Source organism: Nerophis ophidion, linkage group LG15, assembly GCF_033978795.1.
Source record: "Nerophis ophidion isolate RoL-2023_Sa linkage group LG15, RoL_Noph_v1.0, whole genome shotgun sequence".
Lineage (NCBI taxonomy): Eukaryota > Metazoa > Chordata > Actinopteri > Syngnathiformes > Syngnathidae > Nerophis > Nerophis ophidion.
In genome coordinates this window covers 1,710,308-1,729,495 of record NC_084625.1, presented here as the reverse complement: position 1 = coordinate 1,729,495, position 19,188 = coordinate 1,710,308, and the positions used below count along the sequence as shown (strand labels likewise).

General features: G+C 40.2%; 1 protein-coding gene across 3 annotated transcripts in view; it reads right to left on the bottom strand.

The window, feature by feature from the left end:
- zeb1b (zinc finger E-box binding homeobox 1b) overlaps positions 1-19,188 on the bottom strand; it is a 162,883-nt gene that overhangs the window by 89,619 nt on the left and 54,076 nt on the right. The gene's annotated exons all lie outside the window — the stretch shown is intronic.

Genomic DNA, 19,188 nt, shown 5'->3' with positions numbered 1-19,188 from the left:
GTTTGTAGGTTTTACAATAAAACTAAAACAATTCTTACTCACTAAACAGTCCCATGTGTTATGTCTGTAGGAGTGTGTTCATGCTTATTTGTACCTGCTATCAAGATGTAAAGAGGCTGGTGTTGTTAGCATTAATTAATAATACTAACACGTGTCTGTGTTAGTATTATTAACTTACAATGTCATGCTTTTTGTATTGTTTCAGTTTTGTAAAGTCACCAAAACATCACCGTGGAGTTATTGAGACTGTTTAGCTGATTTGGAGAGCTAGTGGGTCCATGTCTGTGACTTCTGTTTTGTTTGATCAGCCGTTTTACTGCCCTGTCACAGACACCACTTGGAAACAAGTAAAGTATGTAAATAAATATTTCTGTCTAAATAAGTCATTTCACAACAAAATAGTTTCTCTTGTTTTGATGAAATGACATTAGAGGAATTGTTATAACGCGTAAATGGAATAAAACAAACAACATGTTTACTTGACCCACTTCCTGGGAAACTTATCAAGGAGCTTTTTGTATTATTAGGTCCATCAGTGCTAAATATTATAAACTTATCACTTTCCTCGGGCACTGTTCCCCTAGCATTCAAAAAAGCGGTTATTCATCCTCTTCTTAAAAGACCTAACCTCGATCCTGACCTCATGGTAAACTACCGACCGGTGTCTCACCTTCCCTTTATTTCGAAAATCCTCCAAAAAATTGTTGCAGAGCAGCTAAATGAACACTTAGCGTCTAACAATCTATGTGAAACCTTTCAATCCGGTTTCAGGGCAAATCACTCCACGGAGACAGCCCTCGCAAAATTGACTAATGATCTATAATAATAATAATAATAATAATGGATTAGATTTATATCGCGCTTTTCTATTGTTAGATACTCAAAGCGCTCACAGAGAAGTGGGAAGCCATCATTCATTCACACGATGGTGGTGGTAAGCTACATCAGTAGCCACAGCTGCCCTGGGGTAGACTGACAGAAGCATGGCTGCCAGTTTGCACCTACGGCCCCTCCGACCACCACCTGTCATTCATTCATCATTCCTTCACCAGTGTGAGCGGCACCGGGGGCAAAGGGTGAAGTGTCCTGCCCAAGGACACAACGGCAGCCATTTGGATGTCAATAGGTGGGAAGCGAACCTGCAACCCTCAGGTTTCTGGCAAGATCGCTCTACCCACTACGCCATGCCGCCCCCAGATATAAAGAGGCTGGTGTTGTTAGCATTAATTAATAATACTAACACATGTCTGTGTTAGTATTATTACCTTATAATGTCATTCTTTTTGTATTGTTTCAGTTTTGTAAAGTCACCAAAACGTCACCGTGGAGTTATTGAGACTGTTTAGCTGATTGGAGAGCTAGTGGGTCCATGTCTGTGACTTCTGTTTTGTTTGATCAGCCGTTTTACTGCCCTGTCACAGACACCACTTGGAAACAAGTAAAGTATGTAAATAAATATTTCTGTCTAAATAAGTCATTTCACAACAAAATAGTTTCTCTCGTTTTGATGAAATAACATTAGAAAAATTGTTATAACGTGTAAATGGAATAAAACAGACAACATGTTTACTTGACCCACTTCCTGGGAAACTTATCAAGGAGCTTTTTTTATTATTAGGTCCATCAGTGCTAAATATTATAAACTTATCACTTTCCTCGGGCACTGTTCCCCTAGCATTCAAAAAAGCGGTTATTCATCCTCTTCTTAAAAGACCTAACCTCGATCCTGACCTCATGGTAAACTACCGACCGGTGTCTCACCTTCCCTTTATTTCGAAAATCCTCCAAAAAATTGTTGCAGAGCAGCTAAATGAACACTTAGCGTCTAACAATCTATGTGAAACCTTTCAATCCGGTTTCAGGGCAAATCACTCCACGGAGACAGCCCTCGCAAAATTGACTAATGATCTATAATAATAATAATAATAATGGATTAGATTTATATCTCGCTTTTCTATTGTTAGAGAAGTGGGAACCCATCATTCATTCACACGATGGTGGTGGTAAGCTACATCTGTAGCCACAGCTGCCCTGGGGTAGACTGACAGAAGCATGGCTGCCAGTTTGCACCTACGGCCCCTCCGACCACCACCTGTCATTCATTCATCATTCATTCACTGGTGTGAGCGGCACCGGGGGCAAAGGGTGAAGTGTCCTGCCCAAGGACACAACGGCAGCCATTTGGATGTCAATAGGTGGGAAGCGAACCTGCAACCCTCAGGTTTCTGGCAAGATCGCTCTACCCACTACGCCATGCCGCCCCCAGATATAAAGACGCTGGTGTTGTTAGCATTAATTAATAATACTAACACGTGTCTGTGTTAGTATTATTACCTTACAATGTCATTCTTTTTGTATTGTTTCAGTTTTGTAAAGTCACCAAAACGTCACTGTGGAGTTATTGAGACTGTTTAGCTGATTGGAGAGCTAGTGGGTCCATGTCCGTGACTTCTGTTTTGTTTGATCAGCCGTTTTACTGCCCTGTCACAGACACTACTTGGAAACAAGTATGTAAATAAATATTTCTGTCTCAATAAGTAATTTCACAACATATATATATATATATATATATATATATATATATATATATATATATATATATATATATATATATATATATATATATATATATATATCTGCCACTTATAGTCCAGTGGGGCTAATATGTGGAAAATATGTTTTTCTTCTACAATGTAGTGGGTGTGGCTTGTATGTCCTTCTATAGTCTGAAAAATACAGCGTTGTACATCGTAGTAAAGTAACCTTGGCCTGCAAAGGTCCATGTCCTGGCTGCCATGTTGACATGCTAACAAAAAGCAGCTACATAAATGCATGTTCAGGAACGCTAAGCAGAGGAACTCAAAGTCCTGATCTGTGAGGATCCTGGAACTTAATGGCGGCCTCAGGCAGAGTTGTGTCTGCACGCCCTAATGACCGCTGACTCACTCCGCCTCTTCGCCATGTTGCTTCATCCCAGAATAGTCCTGAGTCAGGAGGAACTTTCTGGAAGACCTAGACCTGTTGCGCATCAAACGAGTCCTTCATACGGACACCGGGGACACATTACACAAATATTTCAATAATTTAAGTGTCATCATTCGCTTCATGAATGCTTGTACCTGTCAATCACAGTCAGTGGGCGGGGCTAACAGGAACATTAATACTTTGTGGACCTTGCCAGAACTAGAGAAGTGATCTAGTGAGATTCCAAATAGCAACTACTGAATTGTGAAGTGAATTATATTTATATAGCGCTTTTCTCTAGTGACTCAAAGCGCTTTACATAGTGAAACCCAATATCTAAGTTCCATTTAAGGCAGTGTGGGTGGCACTGGGAGCAGGTGGGTCAAGTGCCTTGCCCAAGGACACAACGGCAGTGACTAGAATGGCGGAAGCGGGAATCGAACCTGCAACCCTCAAGTTGCTGGCACAGCCACTGTACCAACCGAGCTATGCCGCCCCAGTACAACTACATACTGTGTATGTACTATTAGTGGGCGTGTACAAGTGGTGCATATTTGAATAAAGTTCCACCATGGAGACACTCATTGACTCCACGTGCATGCAACCTGCTAATATGTTTTGCTAGCAAATGTTGCATGTTTATAACTAAAAATCCTAAATTTTGATACTTGGCCCCATCTTAGTGGTATGCTAACAGCTTATGTTAATGTTATGTTACATGCTAACTGTAACATGCTAACATTTTATGCAGAATTTGTATCTTAAAATTATTGTTTTGGACACTTTGAAGTATGCTTTTTTCTGATTGGCTGTTAGCATTTCACTCTCACTGACCAGTGATCACGTCCTGCGTTGCTCGGTTACGAGAGAGCGAGTGTCTGTCATGTCTTGTGATCATGTTCTGTTTAGTTATGTTCTGTTTTGCTTAACACTCCATTGTTTCCTGTTTTTGCACTTCCTTGTTTGCTTTGTTACCATGCCAACCAATTAGTCTCCCCTGTCATGTCACGCACCTGATTTGTTTTGACTCACGCACCTGTTCAATCACCTGTTTTATTTAAATCGAAAGTTGCCAGGAAGTCAACCTGGCGACTTTACCTGTGTTTACCTCTGTTTCTCATACCCTCCATACTTTTGTTCCTTGCCATGCCACGTAAGTTTTGTTTATTATTTGTCACAGTGTTTATTTGTTTCATGTTCATTGTTTTTTGCCCAAGTGCTAGTTTGTGTTTCATTAGTCAAGTTTGTTCTCTGCCTTTGTGCACGCCTTTAGTTTTGTACCTTTTTCTTTTATAGCAATTGATCAATATGTCCCTATCTTCACGTCTAGCCCGCACCAACTTTCCTTTGCATTCCAGAAAAACAAAGCCCATAGTCCACGCCCTGACAGTGTCTTTCTTTACGCAACCAACCTTGCTGCCGTACGTCCACTTAAAACAGGGGTGTCCAAACTTTTTCCACAGACAGCCGCACACGGAAAAATTTAAGCATGCGGGGCCATTTTGATATTTTTCATTTTCAAACCATAACAAAATATATGGATTTTTTTTTTTTAATCCTTAGGGCTCCTGGGGAGCATAGAGGGTCTCAGTCACTAAAATATTAAAAATAAGTCAAATTAGTATTATTATATTTTATTTAATGCTTACAGTAAATCTCTATATCAACTTGAGGTTGATATAAAGAAAAACAAATAAGGTTTTATGCCTTTTCTGTCAAAGACAACTTTGTTTTTTATAGTAAAACTGAAATATGCAGTATTTAGATAGATAGATAGTACTTTATTGATTCCTTCAGGAGAGTTCCTTTATTTAGCAATTAAAGCCCTCAAAGATCAATAAATTATTTAATATTTCGGAGTAATCACAGTGTTGATATTGTGTGAACGTTTATGTTGGTATTGTGTGAACGTTCATGTTGGTATTGTGTGAACATTTATGTTGATTATGTGTGAACGTTCATGTTGATTATGTGTGAACGTTCATGTTGATATTGTGTGAACGTTCATGCTGATATGGTGTGAACGTTCATGTTATTGTGTGAACATTTATGTTGATTATGTGTGAACGTTCATGTTGATATTGTGTGAACGTTCATGTTGATATTGTGTGAACGTTCATGCTGATATGGTGTGAACGTTCATGTTATTGTGTGAACATTTATGTTGATTATGTGTGAACGTTCATGTTGGTATTGTGTGAACGTTCATGTTGGTATTGTGTGAATGTTCATGTTGTTGTGTGAACATTTATGTTGATTATGTGTGAACGTTCATGTTGGTATTGTGTGAACGTTCATGTTGGTATTGTGTGAACGTTCATGGTGATATTGTGTGAACGTTCATGTTGATATTGTGTGAACGTTAATGTTATTGTGTGAACGTTAATAAAATCCTACTAAATATATTTGAGATACGAAAGGTTCCCCACTCATAAAGTGATGCATTTTTATTAGGGCTGGGCAACGATTAAAATTTTTAATCGAAGTTAATCGCACTATTTCTCCGATTAATCGCGATTAACTGCATTGTATACACAAAGCCCAATAATGAATTCCAAAGTAGTGTGTAGTGCACCTTTATTGGAATATTCTCCCACATGAACAAAAGCGCCAAAACATTTGTTGTGCAAACACAATTTAAATCAGTCCTTGTTAAACAGTAGCAGTTAAATAGCATATTAGATGAAAATCAACTCCAAAAATGTAAATACAAACATTTAAGCTTATTGCCACTGCCAGGGTATTTAAGTTATCCTGTTTGTTATGGAAAATAGATATAATCTACATACAAATCTCTGAGCCACAATCATAACATCTGAACAGGCAATTTCTGAGGTAACAGCAGAAACATTTTTTTTATTATGTTTAAAAAACCTATATTATAGGTAGTGGGCTGTTTTAGGGAATTTTGGATCAAATTATCCATAGTAGCAATATTAATAATGTTGTGTTTATTCTGCGTAGTGCACTTAAAATAATTATGACCATATCTAGGAATTGATATGATGGGAATTTTCCGATGGTTTGCTTGGTGCTTTGATAAACTGAAGGCATCATATACATGGTACTATATTGTGATGTTATGAGCCAGGGAATAAAAGAACTACCCTACCCAGCATGCAACAGGAGTGAGGAGCATGTATAGGTTGTGTCGCCATGACAACATCTTGTATGTTGTGATATGCACGCTCTGAAAGCAAACGTTAAGAAGTCAGCCAACACTCCTGGTCTGCATTATTGATAAATAGACAAACAACACATATACTCCGCTGCTTCACAGGCCGCTGGATGTAGACGGCAAAGTATTCCCATGCTAGCTAGCCGCTCTAGCAAGCACGCCTCATTCAGTCCAAAACGGCCCGATCTATCCACATCCAGAATTGTCTGGCGGTCGTAAGTGATCCCGGAGTGACCACGCTGTAAGCCAGCCAGGAAATCTGCAGAATTGTCCGCTATTTTTGCCAAATGTTCCATCTTTACCAAGAGCCCCTCTACGCCGGGAGATGCCATCTTGTTAAGAAAAGGCGTTAACAAAATAAAAGCATGTAAACAACATACGCAAATGTGCGATAAAATAATTGTTGGCGTTAATAGATTGATGAGTTGACGCGTAATTAACGCGTTAATTTGCCCACCCCTCATTTTTATTATTTTTTTTTACTTTTAACACTTAAATTTCAAGATCAACTCCCGATATATCTGTCGATTTTAAGTTTAACCTATTATTTTGTTTGTTTTATGCTCTTTTGTCAAAACTTTGATTTTTTTATATGGCAACCACACATTTGCAATATATTTTTCCACATAAAAAATTTTAAAATGATAATTTTTAAGTAATAATTAATTCATTGTAACATTTGATTTTTTTGTAGTTTTTTTGAGCAATGGTAGAAAAAGAAAACAAAGACAAAAGGTAAAAAAAAACTGCCTGCATGGCTGCTTTTGCGTCAACATTGCCACTTTTTCTCATGAGATTTTACCTCATTCCACTTTTTTTAAATGTTTATTTTTCCTTTTTGCAATACTGTCAATTTTGCAATTTTTGCAGAATGTGTGGCGGGCCGGTAAACGATTAGCTGCGGGCCGCAAATGTCCCCCGGGCCGCACTTTGGACACCCCTGACTTAAATGAACAGTTTTATCGAATGCATATTTTATGGATATTGGTTACATATTGGTTATATATATTGATATGTATATATATATATATATATATATCTTACTGCCCAGCCCCAGTTGTGAGCGCGAGTTGATTATATGTGCATCTCCCCCAGATGATGTAATAAAAGTCCCTGAATGGTGAAGAAGGCAACAAAAGCTCCATTGTGGTTGTCATTTCACACCACCCGCCGCCGTTTAGCCATGGAAGGCAAGGAGTGTGACAACACTGAGGAGCTGACAAACACAGCAGCACTCGGGGGACATCGAGGGGTTAATGGGGCTGGATGATGCACGTTACATACACTGTGTGTGTGTGTGTGTGTGTGTGTGTGTGTGTGTGTGTGTGTGTGTGTGTGTGTGTGCGTGTGTGTGTGTGTGTGTGTGTGTGTGTGTGCATCTGTTTGGGATTTGGACGTATTTCCCCTGGTGCCCCGTCAGAGTAAGAGCGCTGCAGAGATACACGACCTGTCAGAAATAGTCGTCCAGTCAGCTGAAAATGCAGCGGCCGCCCGATCAATATGTTTATTGATCACATCTGCACGGCGCTTACGCAACATGAACACTTGAGCGTGCGGCAGTGAGCACGCACACACATTACTACAATATTCATGTCGGGGCGGAAGAAAAGACGACAATATTGACGTGCATATTATCAATAATATTATCAATATTATTATCAATATTACAATATTCATGTCGGTGCGGAAGAAAAGACGACAATATTGACGTGCATATTATCAATAATATTATCAATATTATTACCAATATTACAATATTCATGTTGGTGTGGAAGAAAAGACGACAATATTGACGTGCATATTATCAATAATATTATCAATATTATTATCAATATTACAATATTCATGTCGGTGCGGAAGAAAAGATGACAATATTGACGTGCATATTATCGATAATATTATCAATATTATTACCAATACTACAATATTCATGTTGGTGTGGAAGAAAAGACGACAATATTGACGTGCATATTATCGATAATATTATCAATATTATTACCAATATTACAATATTCATGTTGGTGTGGAAGACAGGACTATTGTCCACATTGTTGCTTGTTGTGATGCTCATGTGATGATGTCATACAACATACTGACATTCAAATATTAATAGTCATTATAATGCATATCCATTATTATATGAACACGTTTAAATATGTCCATCCATCCATTTTCTACCGCTTGTCCCTTTTGGGGTCGCTGGAGCCTATCTCAGCTGCATTCGGGCGGATATTATTTGACTTCATATTGAAATAAATCATTACAGTTATTACAGTATTTTGAAGTACTTGAATATTTATATGTATTTTTATTACTGAAGTATTGCACATGCATGCATTTGCTATTCTATTTATTATATAACGTAATAATAAAGTATTTAAATATCTACTATATTACATCATTTTCTGCGATGAGGTGGCGACTTGGCCAGGGTGTACGCCGCCTTCCACCCGAATGCAGGTGAGATAGGCTCCAGTGACCCCCCCCCCACCCCAAAAGAGACAAGTGGTAGAAAATGGATGGATGAATTACATCATTTTAATTGTAATGAATGAACATTCATGTTGATATTGTGTGAACATTCATGTTGATTATGTGTGAATCTTCATGTTATTGTGTGAACGTTTATGTTGATATTGTGTGAACGTTCATGTTGATATTGTGTGAACGTTCATGTTGATATGGTGTGAACGTTCATGTTGATATTGTGTGAACGTTCATTTTGATATTGTGTGAATTTTTATGTTGATATTGTGTGAACGTTCATGTTGATATTGTGTGAATATCCATGTTATTGTGTGAACGTTTATGTTGATTATGTGTGAATGTTCATGTTGATATTGTGTGAACGTTCTTGCTGGTATTGTGTGAATGTTCATGTTATTGTGTGAACATTTATGTTATGTGTGAACGTTCATGTTGGTATTGTGTGAACGTTCATGTTGGTATTGTGTGAATATTCATTTTGGTATTGTGTGAATGTTCATGTTGAAATTGTGTGAACGTTCATGTTGATATTGTGTGAACGTTCATGTTATTGTGTGAACGTTCATGTTATTGTGTAAATGTTCATGTTATTGTGTGAACGTTCATGTTAGTGTATGAACGTTCATGTTGATATTGTGTGAACATTCATGTTATTGTATGAACGTTCATGTTGTGTGAACGTTCGTGTTGATTATGTGTGAACGTTCATGTTGATATTGTGTGAACGTTCATGTTATTGTGTGAACGTTTGTTTATTATGTGTGAATGTTCATGTTGATATTGTGTGAACGTTCATGTTGATATTGTGTGAATATTCAGGTTATTGTGGGAAAGTTTAGGTTATGTGTGAACGTTCCTGTTGATATTGTGTGAATATTCATGTTATTGTGTGAACGTTTGTTTATTATGTGTGAACGTTCATGTTGATATTGTGTGAACATTCATGTTGATATTGTGTGAATGTTCATGTTATTGTGTGAACGTTCATGTTGATTATGTGTGAACGTTCATGTTGATTATGTGTGAACGTTCATGTTGATTATGTGTGAACGTTCATGTTGATTATGTGTGAACGTTCATGTTGATATTGTGTGAATATTCATGTTATTGTGTGAACGTTCATGTTGATTATGTGTGAACATTCATGTTGATATTGCATGAATGTTCATGTTGATATGGTGTGAACGTTCATGTTGATATTGTGTGAATGTTCGTGTTGATTATGTGTGAACGTTCATGTTGATATTGTGTGAACGTTCATGTTGATATTGTGTGAACGTTCATGCTATTGTATGAACGTTCATGTTATTGTGTGAACGTTCATGTTGATTATGTGTGAACGTTCATGTTGATATTGTGTGAACGTTCATGCTATTGTATGAACGTTCATGTTATTGTGTGAACGTTCATGTTGATATTGTGTGAATGTTCGTGTTGATTATGTGTGAACGGTCATGTTGATATTGTGTGAACGTTAATGTTATTGTGTGAACGTTCATGCTATTGTATGAACGTTCATGTTATTGTGTGAACGTTCATGTTGATTATGTGTGAATGTTCATGTTGATATTGTGTAAAAGTAGACCACAAAGTAAAATCCTTCCTGCTCTTCAAACGGAAAGTAACAATCGTTTAAATCCATGAACAATAATATTCCTCCATGTAAAATGTTGCCGGAAGGTTCCACGTACTCCTACTTCCACTCTGACATCATCCTCTTATATTCCTGAAAGCCAACTCTGCTCCCACCGGGACGGACGGCAGCTCCAAGATGGCCCCCACGCTTAATCGATAGTGCCAGGTTGCCAAGACAACCTTGATTTCCTGTCACCGCTTTCTGCCGAGTGCCGGTGATTGCGCCGGGTGTCCGTTGCACCTGCCGCCCTCTCCTCCTCTTCCTCCTCCTCCTCATCATCATCAGCGCCATCAGGCGCTCCTGATTCCTCGCTCTCCTCCCCATGAAGAAGCGGACAAACGAAGGGATTCCACCCCACAGCCCTGAGGATGACCCTCCGTGTTTTCTCCTACAACTATCATGTCCACCTTCCAGGGTGATGTCATTGCACACACACACACACACACACACACACACACACAACCTGCCTTTCCATCCTCCACGAGAGGTTGACACCGCCTGTTTTTTTCATTAATGGAGAGCTCATTAATCGTAGGTGATAACGAGGACGTGGGACAGGACATGATGAAGGGGATCTCTCTCCTTTCACTGCCCGCCCTTGGGGATAAACAGTCAGGGGTGTGTGTGTGCGTGTGTGTGTGTGTGTGTGTGCCACCTGCATGCTAAAAGGTATGTGTAATGCTATCTGTAGGACATCAGTGGTTTGATGTGTAAGCTGCATCCACTTGGAGGTTGGAAAGCAGCATAAACACCAACATGATGATCACTCCAGTAGCTGGATGGCCAGCAATTATACTTTGTTGTGTAGCGCTGAGTCAACATGTCCTTTGGAGCAGTTCTACTCCGCTCTGGCAACAGGCGCCGTAAAGACAAGCTGCTCGGTTTTACGTGAATAAAAGTGGCCACTCAGTCGACTGAATTTTAACGAAGAAACAAACCTTCTCTAGTCATGGTGCAAACATTTTTTGGACTCAACACAAAATGCCAACAGACGTGGTCACACACACACACACACACACACACACACACACACACACACACACACCAGTGACGTGCTGTCAGGGGAGGCAGTGCCTCACCTGCCACCAGGTATCTTAACCTGAATTGAATTGCCGCCGGGACGCTAATTATTTTAAAACCTCTTCTCACTCCGGCACTTACAAAGGCATGTGGTAAATTTAGGTCTGCGCTTATAAATTTGAGTGTGATGTAAGGATGCCATCATGAAAAGCACATTTAATAAAAAAAACGTTATTATGGTCTTATCTTTACTTATAAATGAAGTCCATGCGCAGCTCCTTCTGATCAAAAGCATCCATAACTTGTTTATAGAAGTCTTCCTTATCTTTCTTCAGTTTTAAAAGTCTCTCTATCTCGATGGAGATCTTCCTTTATTACCTCCTGCTTCCATTGAAAGTCCAGTTTAGAAAAGTGTTTTATTTTAGATATGTAATCCTCCATGTTAAAAGTGCAAGCGAGAGGAAAAAAATAAACGATTGTTGTCACTTCTTCTGCAGCCGAGTAGTCGCAAGAAGGATCACTAGCGCCCTCTACCACCAGGAGGCGGGAGTCATTTAATGACTCATATTTGACACACGCAGCTACGGTATATTAATAAAACATAGCTGCTTACTGTTCTTTTTAGCATATTCAATAGCTTGGACCTTAAATCCTACTGAATAGCTCTTAATCTTCTTCCCTTTATGCGATTTCAAATGATTGAAATCAGCCTCCTCCATTTTGAAAATGATGACAGGTGAAGTGTCACTCGTGACGTGACGAGTTTGACCCGGTGGAAATTCTAGGCATATGCTAATTATTTGGCGAAACGAGTTTGACCCTGTGGAAATTCAAGACAAGCGCTAATAAAAATAATATTTTGCGAAACTAGTTTGACCCGGCGTTAATCCTGAGCCGGCGGTTATGCTAAGCATGCGCTAATTATTTTGCGAAACGAGTTTGACCCGGCAGTAATTCTAGGCAGGCGCATACTATACTGTATTTTTCGGACTATAAGTCGCAGTTTTTTTTTATAGTTTGGCAGGGAGTGAGACTTGGCCAAACTATAAAAAAGAATAAAAGATAAAAAATAAAAAAAGTTGCAACTTATAGTCCGAAAAATACGTACCCGGCGGTAATTTAAGGAAATACGGTGTTGTTCCCCAAGTGGAGGAGTTCAAGTACCTAAGAGTCTTGTTCACGAGTGGGGGAAGAGTGGATCGTGAGATCCACAGGCGGATCGGTGCGGCGTCTTCAGTAATGCGGACGTTGTACCGATCCGTTGTGGTGAAGAAGGAGCTGAGCCGGAAGGCAAAGCTCTCAATTTACCGGTTGATCTACGTTCCCATCCTCACCTATGGTCATGAGCTTTGGGTCATGACCGAAAGGACAAGATCACGGGTACAAGCGGCCGAAATGAGTTTCCAGGTCTCTCCCTTAGAGATAGGGTGAGAAGCTCTGCCATCCGGGAGGAACTCAAAGTAAAGCCGCTGCTCCTCCACATGGAGAGGAGCCAGATGAGGTGGTTCGGGCATCTGGTCAGGATGCCACCCGAACGCCTCCCTAGGGAGGTGTTTAGGGCACGTCCAACCGGTAGGAGGCCACAGGGAAGACCCAGGACACGTTGGGAAGACTATGTCCTGGGAACGCTTCGGGATCCCCCGGGAAGAGCTGGACGAAGTGGCTGGGGAGAGGGAAGTCTGGTCTGCTTAGGCTGTTGCCCCCGCGACCCGACCTCGGATAAGCGGAAGAAGATGGATGGATGGATGGACGGTGTTGTTTTGATGTCAGGAGCAAACACCAGAGATCATGTCGCTCATGTCGCACAGCAATCATTTGGTCTTACACACATTAAATCCAATCCGTCTGAACCAGGACCTTAATACCCACAGAGACAGTAATCCTCCATATTTGTATATTAAGTCTCCGGGGAGGACGATCTGGGTGTGTTTTATTAGTGGCTTAATCTGCTGGTCCGTCGGAGGATGTGCTGCGTCCAAAGCCGGACTGGAATAACAAGACAGCGAGGGCTAAGCTCCCCAAGCAGGTCTGGCTGAATGGAGTCACATAAACAGCTTTACACGCGTACAATTATGGTGACCTCGGCCTGTGGCCTTTCTATGAACAGGCCAGATAAAGCCTGACCCAAATAGAAACCTGCCGGCTTGTTTCCACGCCAGTCGTCTCCAATGTTGTTTCCCAGGCTGCACTTAAGATTCATTGTCCGTGGAAAGAAACGCTCGCTGTCCTGCTGGAGAGTAGACGGGGTGAACATGCCGTTCTACCTCAGCAGACGCCGGAGGGGAGATTCCTCCACTTCTCCACCACGTCGGGAGTCACACCATCGCCTCTCCGGGCGTCTAGACCGCCCCACCCCATCCACTTTGAAACTGAAACCTTGTCGTTAGCATGCTGACAGTTGTCATGTGACCAGTGCCCAGCTACAGAACTATGAGGTGCATGCATGCTACATTAGCTAGGGAAGCTAGCATGCTAACAATTAGCATGTGTCAAGTACCGAGTTATAACTGAGGTGTAGAGCTGCAAAATAGGCAGAAAAATAAGTTAGCTATGGATGCTAGCATGCTAACAATTAGCATGTGTCAAGTACCGAGTTATAACTGAGGTGTAGAGCTGCAAAATAGGCAGAAAAATAAGTTAGCTATAGAAGCTAGCATGCTAACAACTGGCATGTGTCAAGCACCAAGTTATAACTCTGAGGTGTAGAGCTGCAAAATAGGCAGAAAAACAAGTTAGCTATGGAAGCTAGCATGCTAACAACTGGCATGTGTCAAGTACCGAGTTATAACTGAGGTGTAGAGCTGCAAAATAGGCAGAAAAATAAGTTAGCTATGGAAGCTAGCATGCTAACAACTAGCATGTGTCAAGCACCGAGTTAAAACTCTGATGTGTAGAGCAGCAAAATAGGCAGAAAAATAAGTTAGCTATGGAAGCTAGCATGCTAACAACTGGCATGTGTCAAGCACCGAGTTATAACTCTGAGGTGTAGAGCAGCAAAATAGGCAGAAAAATAAGTTAGCTATGGAAGCTAGCATGCTAACAACTGGCATGTGTCAAGTACCGAGTTATAACTGAGGTGTAGAGCTGCAAAATAGGCAGAAAAATAAGTTCGCTATGGATGCTAGCATGCTAACAATTAGCATGTGTCAAGCACCGAGTTATAACTGATGTGTAGAGCAGCAAAATAGGCAGAAAAATAAGTTAGCTATAGAAGCTAGCATGCTAACAATTGGCATGTGTCAAGCACCGAGTTATAACTCATGTGTGGAGCAGCAAAATAGGCAGAAAAATAAGTTAGCTATGGAAGCTAGCATGCTAACAATTGGCATGTGTCAAGTACCAAGTTATAACTGAGGTGTAGAGCAGCAAAATAGGCAGAAAAATAAGTTAGCTATAGAAGCTAGCATGCTAACAACTGGCATTTGTCAAGTACTGAGTAGTAACTCTGATGTGTAGAGCTGCAAAATAGGCGGAAAAATAAGTTAGCTATGGAAGCTAGCATGCTAACAACTGGCATGTGTCAAGTTCCAAGTTATAACTCTGATGTGTAGAGCTGCAAAATAGGCGGAAAAATAAGTTAGCTATGGAAGCTAGCATGCTAACAATTGGCATGTGTCAAGTACCGAGTTATAACTGAGGTGTAGAGCTGCAAAATAGGCAGAAAAATAAGTTAGTTATGGAAGCTAGCATGCTAACAATTAGCATGTGTCAAGTACCGAGTTATAACTGAGGTGTAGAGCAGCAAAATAGGCAGAAAAATAAGTTAGCTATGGAAGCTAGCATGCTAACAACTGGCATGTGTCAAGCACCGAGTTATAACTGATGTGTGGAGCAGCAAAATAGGCAGAAAAATAAGTTAGCTATAGAAGCTAGCATGCTAACAATTAGCATGTGTCAAGCACAGAGTTATAACTCTGAGGTGTAGAGCAGCAAAATAGGCAAAAAAATAAGTTAGCTATAGAAGCTAGCATGCTAACAATTGGCATTTGTCAAGTACCGAGTAGTAACTCTGAGGTGTAGAGCTGCAAAATAGGCAGAAAAATAAGTTAGCTATGGAAGCTAGCATGCTAACAATTGGCATGTGTCAAGCACCGAGTTATAACTGAGGTGTAGAGCAGCAAAATAGGCAGAAAAATAAGTTAGCTATGGAAGCTAGCATGCTAACAATTGGCATGTGTCAAGTACCGAGTTATAACTGAGGTGTAGAGCAGCAAAATAGGCAGAAAAATAAGTTAGCTATGGAAGCTAGCATGCTAACAACTGGCATGTGTCAAGTAGCGAGTTAAAACTCTGAGGTGTAGAGCAGCAAAATAGGCAGAAAAATAAGTTAGCTATGGAAGCTAGCATGCTAACAATTGGCATGTGTCAAGTACTGAGTTATAACTGAGGTGTAGAGCAGCAAAATAGGCAGAAAAATAAGTTAGCTATGGAAGCTAGCATGCTAACAACTGGCATTTGTCAAACACCGAGTTATAACTCTGAGGTGTATACCTGCAAAATAGGCAGAAAAATAAGTTAGCTATGGAAGCTAGCATGCTAACAACTGGCATGTGTCAAGCACCGAGTTATAACTGAGGTGTAGAGCAGCAAAATAGGCAGAAAAATAAGTTAGCTATGGAAGCTAGCATGCTAACAACTGGCATGTGTCAAGTACCGAGTTATAACTGAGGTGTAGAGCAGCAAAATAGGCAGAAAAATAAGTTAGCTATGGAAGCTAGCATGCTAACAATTGGCATGTGTCAAGCACCGAGTTATAACTGAGGTGTAGAGCTGCAAAATAGGCAGAAAAATAAGTTAGCTATGGAAGCTAGCATGCTAACAACTGGCATGTGTCAAGTACCAAGTTATAACTGAGGTGTAGAGCTGCAAAATAGGCAAAAAAAATCAGCTTAAGGAAGCTAGCATGCTAACAACTGGCATGTGTCAAGCACCGAGTTATAACTGAGGTGTAGAGCTGCAAAATAGGCAGAAAAATAAGTTAGCTATGGAAGCTAGCATGCTAACAACTGGCATGTGTCAAGTACCGAGTTATAACTGAGGTGTAGAGCAGCAAAATAGGCAGAAAAATAAGTTAGCTATGGAAGCTAGCATGCTAACAATTGGCATGTGTCAAGCACCGAGTTATAACTGAGGTGTAGAGCTGCAAAATAGGCAGAAAAATAAGTTAGCTATGGAAGCTAGCATGCTAACAACTGGCATGTGTCAAGTACCAAGTTATAACTGAGGTGTAGAGCTGCAAAATAGGCAAAAAAAATCAGCTTAAGGAAGCTAGCATGCTAACAACTGGCATGTGTCAAGTACTGAGTTATAACTGAGGTGTAGAGCTGCAAAATAGGCAGAAAAATAAGTTAGCTATGGAAGCTAGCATGCTAACAACTGGCATGTGTCAAGTACCAAGTTATAACTGAGGTGTAGAGCTGCAAAATAGGCAAAAAAAATCAGCTTAAGGAAGCTAGCATGCTAACAACTGGCATGTGTCAAGCACCGAGTTATAACTGAGGTGTAGAGCTGCAAAATAGGCAGAAAAATAAGTTAGCTATGGAAGCTAGCATGCTAACAACTGGCATGTGTCAAGTACCGAGTTATAACTGAGGTGTAGAGCTGCAAAATAGGCGGAAAAATAAGTTAGCTATGGAAGCTAGCATGCTAACAATTGGCATGTGTCAAGTACCGAGTTATAACTGAGGTGTAGAGCTGCAAAATAGGCAGAAAAATAAGTTAGTTATGGAAGCTAGCATGCTAACAATTAGCATGTGTCAAGTACCGAGTTATAACTGAGGTGTAGAGCAGCAAAATAGGCAGAAAAATAAGTTAGCTATGGAAGCTAGCATGCTAACAACTGGCATGTGTCAAGCACCGAGTTATAACTGATGTGTGGAGCAGCAAAATAGGCAGAAAAATAAGTTAGCTATAGAAGCTAGCATGCTAACAATTAGCATGTGTCAAGCACAGAGTTATAACTCTGAGGTGTAGAGCAGCAAAATAGGCAAAAAAATAAGTTAGCTATAGAAGCTAGCATGCTAACAATTGGCATTTGTCAAGTACCGAGTAGTAACTCTGAGGTGTAGAGCTGCAAAATAGGCAGAAAAATAAGTTAGCTATGGAAGCTAGCATGCTAACAATTGGCATGTGTCAAGCACCGAGTTATAACTGAGGTGTAGAGCAGCAAAATAGGCAGAAAAATAAGTTAGCTATGGAAGCTAGCATGCTAACAATTGGCATGTGTCAAGTACCGAGTTATAACTGAGGTGTAGAGCAGCAAAATAGGCAGAAAAATAAGTTAGCTATGGAAGCTAGCATGCTAACAACTGGCATGTGTCAAGTAGCGAGTTAAAACTCTGAGGTGTAGAGCAGCAAAATAGGCAGAAAAATAAGTTAGCTATGGAAGCTAGCATGCTAACAATTGGCATGTGTCAAGTACTGAGTTATAACTGAGGTGTAGAGCAGCAAAATAGGCAGAAAAATAAGTTAGCTATGGAAGCTAGCATGCTAACAACTGGCATTTGTCAAACACCGAGTTATAACTCTGAGGTGTATACCTGCAAAATAGGCAGAAAAATAAGTTAGCTATGGAAGCTAGCATGCTAACAACTGGCATGTGTCAAGCACCGAGTTATAACTGAGGTGTAGAGCAGCAAAATAGGCAGAAAAATAAGTTAGCTATGGAAGCTAGCATGCTAACAACTGGCATGTGTCAAGTACCGAGTTATAACTGAGGTGTAGAGCAGCAAAATAGGCAGAAAAATAAGTTAGCTATGGAAGCTAGCATGCTAACAATTGGCATGTGTCAAGCACCGAGTTATAACTGAGGTGTAGAGCTGCAAAATAGGCAGAAAAATAAGTTAGCTATGGAAGCTAGCATGCTAACAACTGGCATGTGTCAAGTACCAAGTTATAACTGAGGTGTAGAGCTGCAAAATAGGCAAAAAAAATCAGCTTAAGGAAGCTAGCATGCTAACAACTGGCATGTGTCAAGCACCGAGTTATAACTGAGGTGTAGAGCTGCAAAATAGGCAGAAAAATAAGTTAGCTATGGAAGCTAGCATGCTAACAACTGGCATGTGTCAAGTACCGAGTTATAACTGAGGTGTAGAGCAGCAAAATAGGCAGAAAAATAAGTTAGCTATGGAAGCTAGCATGCTAACAATTGGCATGTGTCAAGCACCGAGTTATAACTGAGGTGTAGAGCTGCAAAATAGGCAGAAAAATAAGTTAGCTATGGAAGCTAGCATGCTAACAACTGGCATGTGTCAAGTACCAAGTTATAACTGAGGTGTAGAGCTGCAAAATAGGCAAAAAAAATCAGCTTAAGGAAGCTAGCATGCTAACAACTGGCATGTGTCAAGTACTGAGTTATAACTGAGGTGTAGAGCTGCAAAATAGGCAGAAAAATAAGTTAGCTATGGAAGCTAGCATGCTAACAACTGGCATGTGTCAAGTACCAAGTTATAACTGAGGTGTAGAGCTGCAAAATAGGCAAAAAAAATCAGCTTAAGGAAGCTAGCATGCTAACAACTGGCATGTGTCAAGCACCGAGTTATAACTGAGGTGTAGAGCTGCAAAATAGGCAGAAAAATAAGTTAGCTATGGAAGCTAGCATGCTAACAACTGGCATGTGTCAAGTACCGAGTTATAACTGAGGTGTAGAGCAGCAAAATAGGCAGAAAAATAAGTTAGCTATGGAAGCTAGCATGCTAACAATTGGCATGTGTCAAGCACCGAGTTATAACTGAGGTGTAGAGCTGCAAAATAGGCAGAAAAATAAGTTAGCTATGGAAGCTAGCATGCTAACAACTGGCATGTGTCAAGTACCAAGTTATAACTGAGGTGTAGAGCTGCAAAATAGGCAAAAAAAATCAGCTTAAGGAAGCTAGCATGCTAACAACTGGCATGTGTCAAGCAC